This window comes from Oncorhynchus keta, chromosome 5 (genome assembly GCF_023373465.1).
Source record: "Oncorhynchus keta strain PuntledgeMale-10-30-2019 chromosome 5, Oket_V2, whole genome shotgun sequence".
Taxonomy (NCBI): Eukaryota; Metazoa; Chordata; class Actinopteri; order Salmoniformes; family Salmonidae; genus Oncorhynchus; species Oncorhynchus keta.
The window spans coordinates 25446223-25464280 of record NC_068425.1 but is presented as its reverse complement, the minus strand read 5'-3'; the positions used below and the strand labels follow the sequence as shown (position 1 = coordinate 25464280).

At 46.4% G+C, this 18058-nt stretch overlaps 1 protein-coding gene and 1 long non-coding RNA gene across 3 annotated transcripts in view; both read right to left on the bottom strand.

Annotated features, from left to right (window-relative positions):
• LOC118374090 (acid-sensing ion channel 2) overlaps positions 1–18058 on the bottom strand; it is a 558305-nt gene that overhangs the window by 429090 nt on the left and 111157 nt on the right. The window lies entirely within an intron of this gene.
• LOC127930088 (uncharacterized) lies at positions 15250–15745 on the bottom strand. Its single transcript, XR_008136676.1, has 3 exons — positions 15692–15745; positions 15395–15499; positions 15250–15346 (listed from the first exon to the last, which is right to left on the bottom strand). It is a non-coding gene; the product is annotated as an uncharacterized LOC127930088 (long non-coding RNA).

The window sequence follows — 18058 nt, the reverse complement described above, 5'->3', positions numbered from 1 at the left end:
CCCTGTCCGGGGGTATCATCGGATTGGGCCGAAGTGTCTCCTGACCCCTCCTGTCTCAACCTCCAGTATTTATGCTGCAGTAGTGTATGTGTCGGGGGGCTAGGGTCAGTTTGTTATATATGGAGTACTTCTCCTGTCTTATCCGATGTCCTGTGTGAATTTAAGTATGCTCTCTGTAATCTCTCTCTTTCTCTCTCTCGGAGGACCTGAGCCGTATGACCATACCTCAGGACTACCTGGCATGATGACTCCTTGCTGTCCCCAGTCCACCTGGCCGTGATGCTGCTCCAGTTTCAACTGTTCTGCCTGCAGCTATGGAATCCTTACCTGTTCACTGGACGTGCTACATGTCCCATACCTATTATTTGACCATGCTGGTCATTTATGAACATTTGAACATCTTGGCCATGTTCTGTTATCATCTCCACCCGGCACAGCCAGAAGAGGACTGGTCACCCCTCATAGCCTGGTTCCTCTCTAGGTTTCTTCCTAGGTTTTAGCCTTTATAGGGAGTTTTTCCTAGCCAACGTGCTTCAACACCTGCATTGCTTGCTGTTTGGGGTTTTAGTGGAGGGATGGAGAGGGAGGACAAGCCATGAGGTCTCACCTGTAGAGGGGGGGACAGAAGGTGTGGTGGTGGTGGAGGGATGGAGAGGGAGGACAAGCCATGAGATCTTGGAGAGCAAGAGCCCTCAGTAGCTGAAAGACAAGATAATCTCATTGGCCAGCCTATAATAACAAACAGAAGCAGATCTTTCCTGGGAGGAAGACTTGGTTGTTCCTAACCACCATTCAACCAGAGGGTTTACTGTTGTGTTTGTAAAGTTGATAACATGACTATTGGCTTCTGATTAAAGAACACAGGCAGAGAATAACATACTCATGGTACATTGAGACTCTGACAAAAAGGGAGGTTGAGGGGATACAAACTGCACGGCTTCTGGTTTCTGTCAAACAAAGCAAAAGCCCAATTCAAATTTACACAGAATTATTCAGCAGTTTTCCTCACATTCTTAGTCACCAACTCAATTTCTCTCACTCACTCTCAATCGCTCACTCCATCTCTCCCTTTCATGCTGAGAAATTAACAGACATTTCTACGTGAGTTATTGGCTGCTTTGCCAGGGAGATATTTCAGCCTCTGCTCCCATCCAGATGCTATTTCACCCAGTACTGACGTGACCCAGACAGTGTTTAAAGTAGCGATAGAGAGAGAAAGTCAGCTGAGTGCGGTTAAACAAACCCACACACCAGGCTCCACACCCTGCAGTCAGTCTCTCCATCCTCCTGGTGTTCCCACGCGGAGGTCCGGGCGCTGGGGGAGCAACGACGTGACACTAATGAGACAGAGGAACATTTAAGCCCTCACATTAATGCTCCGCATTCTCCTCCTCATTACATTTCTCTCTTTGTAATATGCAGGGATTATGTGATGAAGCAGGAGCTGTTCAATGGCATTTTAAAACGCCTCGGGAATAACAAGTATCTCGATCTCTCGTGCTCTACTCTCGCTCTCTCTATATTTAAAACATACTAACTGCTCCTGTAAAGAGTTGCTTGTGTATCTTCATGCCACGGCGCTCCCATCACTATTAACCTTAGTGTTAACTCTATCTAGCTGAATAACTTACACATCTGTGGCCAAATGGAAAATTCCAGCAGCACTCTAGAACCAATCAGAACACTGGAACGCCATGTGCAGTGACCCATATACACCTCTAAATAGTGTCTATGACCTCTTCGTATGAATGCATTCTGCACATCTAATAACACGATTATGCATGACACACATCTCTGTGGAAGGCCACTGGGGGGAAAGGGGATGTTTTTGTATGGAATATGTCCTTGTATTGAGTGTATTAAATGGAGCAGATACTTAGTCATGTCTCCTGGCCTTTGACCCCTGACTGACCCAGAGGAACTGTCACTGTGACAGGAATGAGAATGTGCTTCGGATGCCCCATCTGTAGCCAGCTCACAAGCTGTGGTGTAAGAGATGCAAGTTTAATGCAGAAGGAATGAAAACCACATATGGCCGAACACACACACAATCTTCTAAGCTGTGCACGCACACGCACACACACACACACACACACAATCTTCTAAGCTGTGCGCACACACACACACACACACACACACACACACACACACACACAATCTTCTAAGCTGTGCACGCACACACACACACACACACACACGGATAAGAATGCATGTCATTGTTTCAGCTGTTTCAGTAGCAGCTATTTCCATTTGCCTGGTGGGGATGAATAAAGTGTCATTGTGTTGTGCTGTACACACAAACACAGCCGGCAGGTTGATACAGAGACCATTAGTCTCCTGGTGATGGAGGTGTCCTTCTAAACCACTGACACACTAGTGCTGTGTCTGTGTGGAAATACTAATCCAGCACTCATCTAAATTACAATCAGCATGTGAATTGTCCAGGGAGGGAGGGAGGGAGAGGACACGGGAAGAGGATAGAAGGAGGTTTGTAACAAAAGGAGATGCAGAGAGACGGGAGAGTCGGGGAGAAGAAAGACAGGGGAAGGGTGAGAGAGAGAAGGCTGAGATAAGAGCAGCAGATGAAAGAATGCTGAGTAAAGTGAGTGTGCTATCATTTCCCTCTCTCATCCTCTCTTTGTGATGCTCCCATGTACTCTAATTGATAGGAGGGTGGTGTGAATAACAGCAATCTGAGTGCATGTGCTATTCTTGTCTACTTTCGCACAGAATTGCAGTATTGCAGTTTGTTTTCTTCTAGTAAAAGGTCCCCTCTCATCCTCAAACACGAAAGAGGAACTGTCTGTCTCACTTCCACCTGCTTTGCCTTCCTTCTATCTCTGTCTTTCTCCTCTCCTCACTCTCTCCATTTATCTCCATGTCTCCCTGTCTGTATCTACCCTTTAGACTGTTCTTTCATTTCCCCCACAATTGCTCTCTCTCCATCTCTCCTTCTGCACGTCTTCCATCTTTGCTTCTGTGTGTTTTTCAGTCAACCCTCTCTGTTTCTACATATGTTCTCCTCTCCTTGTCAGTCTGTCTCTCTGTAGGAGACATGTGGTACAGGACCGACAGCTTTATGAGCACAGACAATGGCCTAATTGCAGAGCTGTAAAGCTATGGTGTGTGTGTGTCACCTGCGTTGGCACAGGGAGATATGGCTCAGATTATTTCGCAAATACACACATACGAACATGCACGCATGGCTACACACACACACACTGGAATCAGTGCGACAGAGTGGCCCCCTGCCCTGGTCTGTTCTTTGTTAGTTATTTATATTCCAGGCACAGACAGAGTCGCTCACTTCAAAGCAGAGATGTTGCAGCGATCATCTCTCTCTGCTGTAAACAAACACAGATCTTTCCTTTTCTCTGAGTCACGCTTTCTTCTGCCAAGGGCCAGCTGGGGAAGATTAAATTAATAGTGTGTGTGTGCATGGTGTGTGTGTGTGTGTCCTATGATGTTTTTACCCCCAAATCAAAGCCTATTGTTTCTTCTCTGTATGGAAGATGTTGTTGCTTAGTAGGATATGAGAATGTGATGTTGGTTACAGTGATTGGCCAGCAGACACCTTCAGAAGAACACTCTGATCTGTGGAGCCGGAGGTGACCCTGAAAACCTTCCTTATTAAAGAAGAAGCTCTCATCTTCCTTCCTGTTATCCACAAAGGCATGTAGCAGTTTTTATAAGATTTGGCATGGGACCTCAGATCCTCTAAATGTTCTACAGCTGCACCACTGAGAGCATCTTGACTGCTTGGCATCCGACCGCAAGGCGCTATAGAGGGTGGTGCGTACGGCCCAGTACATCACTGGGGCTGAGCTCCCTGCCATCCAGGACCTGTATACCAGGCGGTGTCAGAGGAAGGCCCTGAAAATAGTCAAAGACTCCAGCCACGCAAGTCATACGGCAAGTGGTAACAATGCACCAAGTCTAAAACCAACAGGACCCTGAACAGCTTCTACCCCCTAAGCTATAAGACTGATAATAGTTAGTTAAATAGTTCATCAAATATATTCCCAGTCTGTCTGCATTGACCCTTTTTGCACTAACTCTTTTGACTCATCACATATGTTGCTACTGCTTATTTTCTATCCTGTTGCCTAGTCACTTTACCCCTACCTACATCTACCTCAATTACCTCGTCACTTTACCCCTACCTACATCTACCTTGTCACTTTACCCCTACCTACATATACCTCAATTAACTCATCACTTTACCCCTACCTACATCTACCTCAATTACCTTGTCACTTTACCCCTACCTACATCTACCTTGTCACTTTACCCCTACCTACATCTACCTCAATTACCTCGTCACTTTACCCCTACCTACATCTACCTTGTCACTTTACCCCTACCTACATATACCTCAATTAACTCATCACTTTACCCCTACCTACATCTACCTCAATTACCTTGTCACTTTACCCCTACCTACATCTACCTCAATTACCTTGTCACTTTACCCCTACCTACATCTACCTCAATTACCTTGTAGGTAGGGGTAAAGTGACATCTACCTCAATTACCTTGTCACTTTACCCCTACCTACATCTTCCTCAATTACCTCATCACTTTACCACTACCTACATCTTCCTCAATTACCTCATCACTTTACCCCTACCTACATCTTCCTCAATTACCTCATCACTTTACCCCTACCTACATCTTCCTCAATTACCTCGTCACTTTACCCCTACCTACATCTTCCTCAATTACCTCATCACTTTACCCCTACCTACATCTTCCTCAATTACCTCGTCACTTTACCCCTACCTACATCTTCCTCAATTACCTCATCACTTTACCCCTACCTACATCTTCCTCAATTACCTCGTCACTTTACCCCTACCTACATCTTCCTCAATTACCTCGTCACTTTACCCCTACCTACATCTTCCTCAATTACCTCATCACTTTACCCCTACCTACATCTTCCTCAATTACCTCATCACTTTACCCCTACCTACATCTACCTCAATTACTTCGTGCCCAGCACAGCAACTTGCTACTGGTACACTGTGTATATAGCAAAGTTATCATTACCCATTGTGTATCTATTCCTCGTGTTATTATTTTTCTATTATATATATTTGTCTCTCTGTATTGTTGGGAAGGGCCCGTAAGTAAGTCATTCACTATTAGTCTACATCTATTGTTTACGAAGCGCGTGACAAATACAATGTCATTGGATTTGATCTAGATTTGATCTAGAGGGGGATTTGCTGCATTCACTTATCTAATCCAGTACAAGTACAGGTACGGAGACACGCACACACCTGAATGTCCCTTCAACACATTTGAACAGTATCATCCATGATGAAACAATGAGCACCCACATTTTATAAACGTCGTACAGACAGATGGTTGTCAGACAGAGTCATCGCTACAGTGCAACTGGAAACATCATTCTCATAACCAACAACATTCTTCTAATAACTAGGGGTAGAAAAGCCCATTATGACCTCCATCCATACATGCTGCAGATTACACTGGCAGTGTACTGGTTCTAACATGGACTCCATTTGAGGAATTCATCGTCACACAGTGAAGCTCATGTTATGTATAATACCAAAGTACTCAAACGGTCTGAAAAGCCTGTAATTGCACTTGAAAGTAAGAGGGACCTTGCCTGTAGCAGCATTTTTGAACACAGGCTACAACACAGACTAGTGATAAATGTTCCCTGCAACATCAAGCCAGGTCCATGTTGCAGTAGCTAATCATCCTTGATACCACGTTGTTAATGTTTCCAATGTTCCATCGTTGCTTCTGTAGCACCACACAAATCTGTGACCACCAGAAACATTCACTGGTTGCACTTCAGAGTTAGACGGAACACACACACACACACACACACACACACACACACATATACACACACACACACACACACACACACACACACACACAATATGAAGCATGTTGTGAAGCAACCCCAAGGCAGAAGACAGTAGTCTGCTATTCAGAGAGTCTGAAGATAATCATGTTGAACAATCATTGAACATCTCTTTGCCCTCCTGCTTTCCGCCTTCACAGACGTAAACACTGTCCAGGTGGCTGGTGTAGATTCTAATAGAGCTGAACTCAGACCTGTCTGGCCAAGGCTGTGGTGGGCGAGTGTTTCAACAGAACACATTATTCATGTAGAATGGAACGCAACAGCATATAATGACTTGCAATAATGTAACACATTCACGTGCTGCCATGTGAAATGATGGTTGATGTCCTGCGATGTCCTGTAGTGAAGAGATGGTTTCTATGATATGGAAAGGTGCACTTCACCCCAGGGAGAAGGGTCAATGGCAAAATGGTTACAAGACAATACTTATGTATCTATATGAGGGATGCCTGGGGGTGAGTAGCACACACACACACACACAACTGCACTGTTGGAGCTCACATGGCTGAGATAATAAGGGCCTGAAAGAACTGCCAGGTCTGAGATAATAAGGGTCTGAAATGAACTGCCAGGTCTGAGATAATAAGGGTCTGAAATGAACTGCCAGGTCTGAGATAATAAGGGTCTGAAATTAACTGCCAGGTCTGAAATAATAAGGGTCTGAAATGAACTGCCAGGTCTGAGATAATAAGGGTCTGAAATGAACTGCCAGGTCTGAGATAATAAGAGTCTGAAATGAACTGCCAGATCAGAGATAAGGGTCTGAAATGAACTGCCAGGTCTGAGATAATAAGGGTCTGAAATGAACTGCCAGGTCTGAGATAATAAGGGTCTGAAATGTTTGGTCTCTGTTCCCTACTGTTTGCCTTCTCTCACCGATGAGGCTGAGAGACAACTGTGTACTGAAGTGAGAGAAGGGGGAGAGAAACAGAGGTCAACACCACACAACAGGTCCACACTGAACTATCACATAGAGGGGTAGAAAAAGGTATTCCAGTCGTTCATTAGAAAGAGTCAAAGACCTCACAGAGATGGATTCATATCAACCTACAAGTGAGAGCTACACTGGTGAATACATTATATAGAGGTGAATTGGCTGAATTACCTCCATACAATGCAATGCACTTTGAGCACTACTGAAAAGCATGAACTAAATTGGTGGATTAATCATTAAAACGGTTGTCTGCCTCTTTTGTCTTGAACAAATAACAATCTGATATAGCATTCTGTAATCCTCTAGCATGTCAGATTCAAACCACACTGTAATCAACCATAGACTGCCTTACATTGTTACGTTCCCCAGTTTCTGGGTTGTTGTGGGTTTGTGTGTGTGTGTGTATATTTCAGGATGGCTTCATGGATTCCAATCAGCTGATTGGTCAGCCCCATTGCAGATTGGAGCTCTGACCCCGCCCTCTCGTCAGGGAAAAGCCAGTGTTCCTTTGTTAGGAAAGAGCTTCTTTGTATGTGCTGTGTTTGTTGTAAAGCATTTTGTAGCTGCTCCTGCAGAGGTACAATGGGGAGAACAAGTATTTGATACACTGCCGATTTTGCAGGTTTTCCTACTTACAAAAGCATGTATAGGTCTGTAATTTTTATCATAGGTACACTTCAACTGTGAGAGACGGAATCTAAAACAAAAATCCAGAAAATCACATTATGATTTTTAAATAATGAATTTGCATTGTATTGCATGACATAAGTATTTGATACATCAGAAAAGCAGAACTTAATATTTGGTACAGAAACCTGTTTGCAATTGTATCCTCAGCTGACATAGGTTGATTATATACACATTCAGAATAACTTTCTGAGTTGTGTTCTCAAATAGAATACAGATTGGGTGTATGATGCAGCCCGATAGTGCTGAGTCCCTATTCATTTCTCTTCTCAGCTGGGGAGTGTGAGGACAAAGCCATCAGTTTCCAGGAGACAGCAGCAACATAGGCCCAGGGGTTATAAGAGACAAATCAATCCTCCCAGGAGCATTCATACACTCCCTAACTTCTCCTGAGTTTATCATTCTTTCATTATAGATCAACAGAGAAGCCGGGGCCTCCACTTTAAAACTCACATCATAAATAAAATATCTCCATTGGGACTAATGCCGGTGTTATTGCATGAGACTGATGTGCGCACTCAATGAATGGGTTTTGTGTGTGTGATTTTGTTTAATTACCCTTATGGGGAACAGAATTCCTCACAAGGATAGTAGAACAAGGAAAATTCAGAAAAGTGGGGACATTCTGCTGGTCACCACAAGGAAACATGCTATTTTAGGCTTAGGGGGTTAGGTTATGGGTTACAGTTAGATTTAGGGTTAAGGTTAGTCTTAGGTTTAAGGTTAGGTGTTAGGGAATATAGGATATTGGATGGGAATCAATTATTTGATCCCCACATGGATGACAATACAAAACTGTGTGTGTGTGTGTCTCATGGGTAGCACTCCCCCATAAACTTTGACCATTATAATCAGGCTTTCACATCAGATTTAATTCAAACTACGTCAAGAAGACAGACCGACAGAGTGGGAGGAAGGGGGAGACAGACCGACAGAGTGAGAGGAAGGGGGAGACAGACCGACAGAGTGAGAGGAAGGGGGAGACAGACCGACAGAGTGGGAGGAAGGGGGAGACAGACCGACAGAGTGAGAGGAAGGGGGAGACAGACCGACAGAGTGGGAGGAAGGGGGAGACAGACCGACAGAGTGGGAGGAAGGGGGAGACAGACCGACAGAGTGGGAGGAAGGGGGAGACAGACCGACAGAGTGGGAGGAAGGGGGAGACAGACCGACAGAGTGGGAGGAAGGGGGAGACAGACCGACAGAGTGAGAGGAAGGGGGAGACAGACCGACAGAGTGGGAGGAAGGGGGAGACAGACCGACAGAGTGGGAGGAAGGGGGAGACAGACCGACAGAGTGGGAGGAAGGGGGAGACAGACCGACAGAGTGAGAGGAAGGGGTACACAGACCGACAGAGTGAGAGGAAGGGGTACACAGACCGACAGAGTGAGAGGAAGGGGGAGACAGACCGACAGAGTGAGAGGAAGGGGGAGACAGACCGACAGAGTGGGAGGAAGGGAGAGACAGACCGACAGAGTGAGAGGAAGGGGAGACAGACCGACAGAGTGGGAGGAAGGGGGAGACAGACCGACAGAGTGGGAGGAAGGGAGAGACAGACCGACAGAGTGGGAGGAAGGAGAGACAGACCGACAGAGTGGGAGGAAGGGGGAGACAGACCGACAGAGTGGGAGGAAGGGGAGACAGACCGACAGAGTAGGAGGAAGGGGGAGACAGACCGACAGAGTGGGAGGAAGGGGAGACAGACCGACAGAGTGAGAGGAAGGGGGAGACAGACCGACAGAGTGAGAGGAAGGGGGAGACAGACCGACAGAGTGAGAGGAAGGGGGAGACAGACCGACAGAGTGAGAGGAAGGGGGAGACAGACCGACAGAGTGGGAGGAAGGGGGAGACAGACCGACAGAGTGGGAGGAAGGGGGAGACAGACCGACAGAGTGGGAGGAAGGGGGAGACAGACCGACAGAGTGGGAGGAAGGGGGAGACAGACCGACAGAGTGGGAGGAAGGGGGAGACAGACCGACAGAGTGGGAGGAAGGGGGAGACAGACCGACAGAGTGGGAGGAAGGGGGAGACAGACCGACAGAGTGGGAGGAAGGGGGAGACAGACCGACAGAGTGGGAGGAAGGGGGAGACAGACCGACAGAGTGAGAGGAAGGGGGAGACAGACCGACAGAGTGAGAGGAAGGGGGAGACAGACCGACAGAGTGAGAGGAAGGGGGAGACAGACCGACAGAGTGAGAGGAAGGGGAAGAGCGAGGGAGACAGATACTTACATCATTTGAACAAACGTAATTTCCTTTTAACAGACTAGAAAGTTAAACCCCACCCCCTCAGAACCATCCTGACACCCCACACCTCTACAAAGTCCCCCAGACAGCTTACCAGCCCCCCCATATACATGCTCCAGTTTCAGAGAGAGAGATGGCTGAGTAACCGTGGTCTCCATTCTGTGTGGGTATGAGTTATTCAGGTGAATTACAATAAGACATGTTGCCTCCCACGCACACAAACACACTGGCAAAACATACAGATACACAGAGCTACACACTCACTAACACACAGAGACACCAGCACACAAACACACTGGCAAAACATACAGATACACAGAGCTACACACTCACCAACACACAAAGCTGTGGGCCTCTAGCGCACCAAAGGGAGGAAAGGCTAAGTGTATGAGCATTAACTGAATTTCTGAAGTAGAATATATGTAGCTTGTCAATCAATGCTTCTGGTAACAGTCGTCTGATGAAGAAGGATCGGACCAAAGCGCAGTGTGGTAAGTGTTCATGATTTTATTGAACCTGAACACTAGAACAAAAATAACAACGTGCGAAACGAAACCGAAACAGTCCTGTCAGGTGCAGAACACTAAACAACTACCCACAAAACACAGGTGGGAAAAGGCTACCTAAGTATGGTTCCCAATCAGAGACAACGATAGACAGCTGTCCCTGATTGAGAACCATACCCAGCCAAAACAAAGAAATACAAAACATAGAAAAATGAACATAGAATGCCCACCCAAATCACACCCTGACCAAACCAAAATAGAAACATAAAAAGCTCTCTAAGGTCAGGGCGTGACACTTCTGGAATAACTGACCTCTTCACCCACACCCTTACCCCAAAAAGCCTCTTCTACATCCCTGTATCAGTGTACTTTGTTTCTTCCTTAATCCTAGGAGAAATTCCCCCCAGTGCATTAGCCATGGTAGAGCACCATTCTCTGTATCTATTGGCATGCAGCATTCACGGTACTCGATCACAAACAAGACACAGGCAGAGAAACACCCTCAAACTAAACAAAGATAACTACAACATTGGTACAAAATGAAAACAAAACAATAGAGATAACATTCATCTCTCCTCCCTCTCCTCTCCCCTCCCCGCTCTTTATTTCTCCCAGCTTCTCCAACGATCTCCTGCTGCTCCGTATCAGATGACTTGGTACAGTCCATCCCACACCTAACAGGCATGAACGTAGGCAGGCTGAACCCAGAGCATGGAACTGGATGACAGTGTTTGAAAAAATTGTCTCTTCAACAATACCACATCCCTGGTGGCGTGCCGGAAAACTCTCCAAGCCTGCATAACAGACTTCTAGAATGGAGTCAGGCCAGACAAATCACCCCCCTCTAGCTTTAAGAGGAACAGGTGCCTGTCTATGTGTAGGCTCTATCCACCCAGCTACAACTGTCCCTGTACAACAGTCTCTGGGCTGCTAGAACTGTCCCGGTACAACAGCCTCTGGGCTGCTAGAACTGTCCCGGTACAACAGTCTCTGGGCTGCTAGAACCGTCACTGTCCAACAATCTCTGGGCTGCTAGAACCGTCACTGTACAACAGTCTCTGGGCTGCTCGAACCGTCCCTGTACAACAGTCTCTGGGCTACTTGAAGTCAGAAAGCCATGATCCTAGAAGAAATGTCCACCATTTCTTCTAGGATCAGGTACACTTTAATCCAATGTTGTCCAGACCTGAAGAAATTTCCAAGGGTCCTCTGAAGGTCTTGTACCGTCACTGTACAACAGTCTCCGGGCTGCTAGAACCATCCCTGTACAACAGTCTCTGGGCTGCTAGAACTGACCCTGTACAACAGTCTCTGGGCTGCTAGAACCGTCACTGTACAACAGTCTCTGGGCTGCTAGAACCATCCCTGTACAACAGTCTCTGGGCTGCTAGAACCATCCCTGTACAACAGTCTCTGGGCTGCTAGAACCGTCACTGTACAACAGTCTCTGAGCTGCTAGAACCGTCACTGTACAACAGTCTCTGGGCTGCTAGAACCGTCACTGTACAACAGTCTCTGGGCTGCTAGAACCGTCACTGTACAACAGTCTCCGGGCTGCTCGAACCGTCCCTGTACAACAGTCTCCGGGCTGCTAGAACCATCCCTGTACAACAGTCTCTGGGCTGCTAGAACCGTCACTGTACAACAGTCTCTGGGCAGCTAGAACTGTCCCTGTACAACAGTCTCTGGGCTGCTAGAATCTTCACTGTACAACAGCCTCTGGGCTGCTAGAACTGTCACTGTACAACAGTCTCTGGGCTGCTAGAACTGTCCCTGTACAACAGTCTCTGGGCTGCTAGAATCGTCACTGTACAACAGTCTCTGGGCTGCTAGAACCGTCACTGTACAACAGTCTCTGGGCAGCTAGAACCATCACTGTACAACAGTCTCTGGGCTGCTAGAACCGTCACTGTACAACAGTCTCTGGGCTGCTAGAACCGTCACTGTACAACAGTCTCTGGGCTGCTAGAATCGTCACTGTACAACAGTCTCTGCGCTGCTAGAATCGTCACTGTACAACAGTCTCTGCGCTCCCCCGGTGGTTGTAAAATCATTAGTCTGTGCCACAGGGTAGAGGGTGCAAGGTTATTGGCTACCAGCACCCCTCCCCTATAAGACAGCTGGGGTAGCACTCATTTCCACCTAAACAATCTGACAGACACCTTCTCCACTACACCCTCCCAGTTCTTTTTCTGAAATACATGAGCGCCTAGATAAACCCCCAAAGTCTTCATCCCATCTCTGCCCCACTGAAACCCCACCGGTAACCGTGGAGCAGACCCTATCTGAAGCTGACCTGCTCACAGCGATTCACTCTTTTCCCAATTAACTCCAGCTAAGGAGGCCCCCTCATACACCTTCAAAGCATTTGAGAGAACCTTACTGGTTTCTCTGTGCCAGGTGTAATGAAGGGTCCCACGATAGCACTGTCTGCGTATGCAGATGACATGACAGCTTTTATTACAGGGGGTGAGGATGTTAAGCCTCGCTCTTAAAAAACAAAGCATTGGTTCAATTGCCAGACAATATAACTGTCCTGAAATTGGGCATCCCTGCCTTATACCCCTTTGGACAGGGATGGGCAACTCAAGCCACCCCCCGCCTTCACCATACATGAGGCCCCATCATACAGTAAACTCATCCAAGAGAAAAAATAACATCCCCAAACCCAAAGGCTTTCATTGTTTTGAACAAGTACTGGTGGTCCACATGGTGAAAAGCCTTCTCCTGATCCAAAGAAAGTAAACTCACATTCACATCAGACAGTTTACAAATGTCTAAAACATCTTATTAGAAACAAGTTATCAACAATAGTGTTTAGGCACACAGTAAGACTGTGAGACTTATTCTTTCAACCTGTTTGAGACACTTAGATGTCATTTTATATTATGCACACAGCAATGCAACAGGTCTCCAGTTTTTTAAGAGCCAAATCCCCATTTTTCAGCAACAATGAAGGCACAGCACGTTGACAGGAATTGAAAAGATTCACACACCACATCATAAAAATCCCCCCCAAAAGTGCATCAGGCCAATGCCAGGGGCTCGGCCTGATGAGAGCTTTATAACTGTAGTGGACAGCTCCTGCAGAGTAATGTCAGTGTCCAAAGCAGCTCTCTGCTCGGGGCCCAATTGAGGAAGTCCATGTAACAACTGTTCAGCTCACAGAGGATCACAATCCTCCGCCTTGTAGAGGGCAGAGTAGAAATCCCAGCATGTTGGTGCATCTCACCGTCATCCGTGGTCACCTTCCCATCAGGGACACGAAGGCAGACCATCTGTTTGCATTGCAATGTAGACTGCCCTCGGTATGAAAAAAATCTAGGAGCATCCATGTCCATGAGAGTAGCAAAGCAGAACCTAATCAAGGCACCCTTCATTCTTTCATGTAAGAAACGACCTCAGTTGATGTCTTTTGTCCTGTAAGTTTATGACTGGTCCAGGGTCGTTCTGAGTGAGCAACTTCAATTCAATAGATGTGATGTCTTGTTCAAGGGCCCTGACAGTTTCTTAAACTTCAATACCAGAGCAGCATACTGTTGACAAAACACATGGATGTGGGCCTTCCCAGCCTCCCACCATTGTCTCACAGACTCAAAATTACATTTAATAACCCTACATTTTTCGCCAAGACAACTAAAACTTTTCACAAAATATGGCGTCATGTAATAACTTAACATTAAAAAACCAATAAGGGGATGACCTTCATGGACAGGACAAGTGAATATCAGCAGTAACAATATGATGATCAGAAAAACCCACAGGAGTAATGTCACACCTTCCAACCCTACCACAGTAGTGCTCAGATACACACAACCTGTCTAACCTTCCAACCCTACCACAGTAGTGCTCAGATACACACAACCTGTCTAACCTTCCAACCCTACTACAGTAGTGCTCAGATACACACAACCTGTCTAACCTTCCAACCCTACTACAGTAGTGCTCAGATACACACAACCTGTCTAACCTTCCAACCCTACTACAGTAGTGCTCAGATACACACAACCTGTCTAACCTTCCAACCCTACTACAGTAGTGATCAGATACATACAACCTGTCTAACCTTACAACCCTACCACAGTAGTGCTCAGATACACACAACCTGTCTAACCTTCCAACCCTACTACAGTAGTGCTCAGATACACACAACCTGTCTAACCTTCCAACCCTACCACAGTAGTGCTCAGATACACACAACCTGTCTAACCTTCCAACCCTACCACAGTAGTGGTCAGATACACACAACCTGTCTAACCTTCCAACCCTACCACAGTAGTGCTCAGATACACACAACCTGTCTAACCTTCCAACCCTACCACAGTAGTGCTCAGATACACACAACCTGTCTAACCTTACAACCCCACCACAGTAGTGGTCAGATACACACAACCTGTCTCACCTTACAACCCTACCACAGTAGTGCTCAGATACACACAACCTGTCTAACCTTCCAACCCTACTACAGTAGTGGTCAGATACACACAACCTGTCTAACCTTACAACCCTACTACAGTAGTGGTCAGATACACACAACCTGTCTAACCTTACAACCCTACTACAGTAGTGCTCAGATACACACAACCTGTCTAACCTTACAACCCTACTACAGTAGTGCTCAGATACACACAACCTGTCTAACCTTACAACCCTACTACAGTAGTGGTCAGATACACACAACCTGTCTCACCTTACAACCCTACCACAGTAGTGGTCAGATACACACAACCTGTCTAACCTTACAACCCTACCACAGTAGTGGTCAGATACACACAACCTGTCTAACCTTACAACCCTACTACAGTAGTGCTCAGATACACACAACCTGTCTAACCTTACAACCCTACTACAGTAGTGCTCAGATACACACAACCTGTCTAACCTTACAACCCTACTACAGTAGTGGTCAGATACACACAACCTGTCTCACCTTACAACCCTACCACAGTAGTGGTCAGATACACACAACCTGTCTAACCTTACAACCCTACCACAGTAGTGGTCAGATACACACAACCTGTCTAACCTTACAACCCTACTACAGTAGTGGTCAGATACACACAACCTGTCTCACCTTACAACCCCACCACAGTAGTGGTCAGATACACACAACCTGTCTAACCTTACAACCCTACCACAGTAGTGGTCAGATACACACAACCTGTCTAACCTTACAACCCTACTACAGTAGTGGTCAGATACACACAACCTGTCTAACCTTACAACCCTACCACAGTAGTGCTCAGATACACACAACCTGTCTAACCTTACAACCCTACTACAGTAGTGGTCAGATACACACAACCTGTCTAACCTTACAACCCCACCACAGTAGTGGTCAGATACACACAACATGTCTAACCTTACAACCCTACTACAGTAGTGGTCAGATACACAAAACCTGTCTAACCTTACAACCCTACCACAGTAGTGGTCAGATACACACAACCTGTCTAACCTTACAACCCTACTACAGTAGTGGTCAGATACACACAACCTGTCTCACCTTACAACCCCACCACAGTAGTGGTCAGATACACACAACCTGTCTAACCTTACAACCCTAACACAGTAGTGGTCAGATACACACAACCTGCCTAACCTTACAACCCTACTACAGTAGTGCTCAGATACACACAACCTGTCTAACCTTACAACCCTACTACAGTAGTGCTCAGATACACACAACCTGTCTAACCTTACAACCCTACCACAGTAGTGGTCAGATACACACAACCTGTCTAACCTTCCAACCCTACCACAGTAGTGCTCAGATACACACAACCTGTCTAACCTTACAACCCCACCACAGTAGTGGTCAGATACACACAACCTGTCTCACCTTACAACCCTACCACAGTAGTGCTCAGATACACACAACCTGTCTAACCTTCCAACCCTACCACAGTAGTGCTCAGATACACACAACCTGTCTAACCTTACAACCCTACTACAGTAGTGCTCAGATACACACAACCTGTCTAACCTTACAACCCTACTACAGTAGTGCTCAGATACACACAACCTGTCTAACCTTACAACCCTACTACAGTAGTGCTCAGATACACACAACCTGTCTAACCTTACAACCCTACTACAGTAGTGGTCAGATACACACAACCTGTCTCACCTTACAACCCTACCACAGTAGTGGTCAGATACACACAACCTGTCTAACCTTACAACCCTACCACAGTAGTGGTCAGATACACACAACCTGTCTAACCTTACAACCCTACTACAGTAGTGGTCAGATACACACAACCTGTCTCACCTTACAACCCCACCACAGTAGTGGTCAGATACACACAACCTGTCTAACCTTACAACCCTACCACAGTAGTGGTCAGATACACACAACCTGTCTAACCTTACAACCCTACTACAGTAGTGGTCAGATACACACAGCCTGTCTAACCTTACAACCCTACCACAGTAGTGCTCAGATACACACAACCTGTCTAACCTTACAACCCTACTACAGTAGTGGTCAGATACACACAACCTGTCTAACCTTACAACCCCACCACAGTAGTGGTCAGATACACACAACCTGTCTAACCTTACAACCCTACTACAGTAGTGGTCAGATACACACAACCTGTCTAACCTTACAACCCTACCACAGTAGTGGTCAGATACACACAACCTGTCTAACCTTACAACCCTACTACAGTAGTGGTCAGATACACACAACCTGTCTAACCTTACAACCCTACCACAGTAGTGGTCAGATACACACAACCTGTCTAACCTTACAACCCTACTACAGTAGTGGTCAGATACACACAACCTGTCTCACCTTACAACCCCACCACAGTAGTGGTCAGATACACACAACCTGTCTAACCTTACAACCCTACTACAGTAGTGGTCAGATACACACAACCTGTCTAACCTTACAACCCTAACACAGTAGTGGTCAGATACACACAACCTGCCTAACCTTACAACCCTACTACAGTAGTGCTCAGATACACACAACCTGTCTAACCTTACAACCCTACTACAGTAGTGCTCAGATACACACAACCTGTCTAACCTGGCAGGTTTAAGAAGAGACACACTACATATAGGCCCTACACACTTTACTGGGCTGGCAGGTTTAAGAAGAGACACACTACATATAGGCCCTACACACTTTACTGGGCTGGCAGGTTTAAGAAGAGACACACTACATATAGGCCCTACACACTTTACTGGGCTGGCTGGTTTAAGAGGAGACACACTACATATAGGCCCTACACACTTTACTGGGCTGGCAGGTTTAAGAAGAGACACACTACATATAGGCCCTACACACTTTACTGGGCTGGCAGGTTTAAGAAGAGACACACTACATATAGGCCCTACACACTTTACTGGGCTGGCAGGTTTAAGAAGAGACACACTACATATAGGCCCTACACACTTTACTGGGCTGGCTGGTTTAAGAAGAGACACACTACATATAGGCCCTACACACTTTACTGGGCTGGCTGGTTTAAGAAGAGACACACTACATATAGGCCCTACACACTTTACTGGGCTGGCTGGTTTAAGAAGAGACACACTACATATAGGCCCTACACACTTTACTGGGCTGGCTGGTTTAAGAGGAGACACACTACATATAGGCCCTACACACTTTACTGGGCTGGCAGGTTTAAGAAGAGACACGCTACATATAGGCCCTACACACTTTACTGGGCTGGCAGGTTTAAGAGGAGACACACTACATATAGGCCCTACACACTTTACTGGGCTGGCTGGTTTAAGAAGAGACACACTCCATATA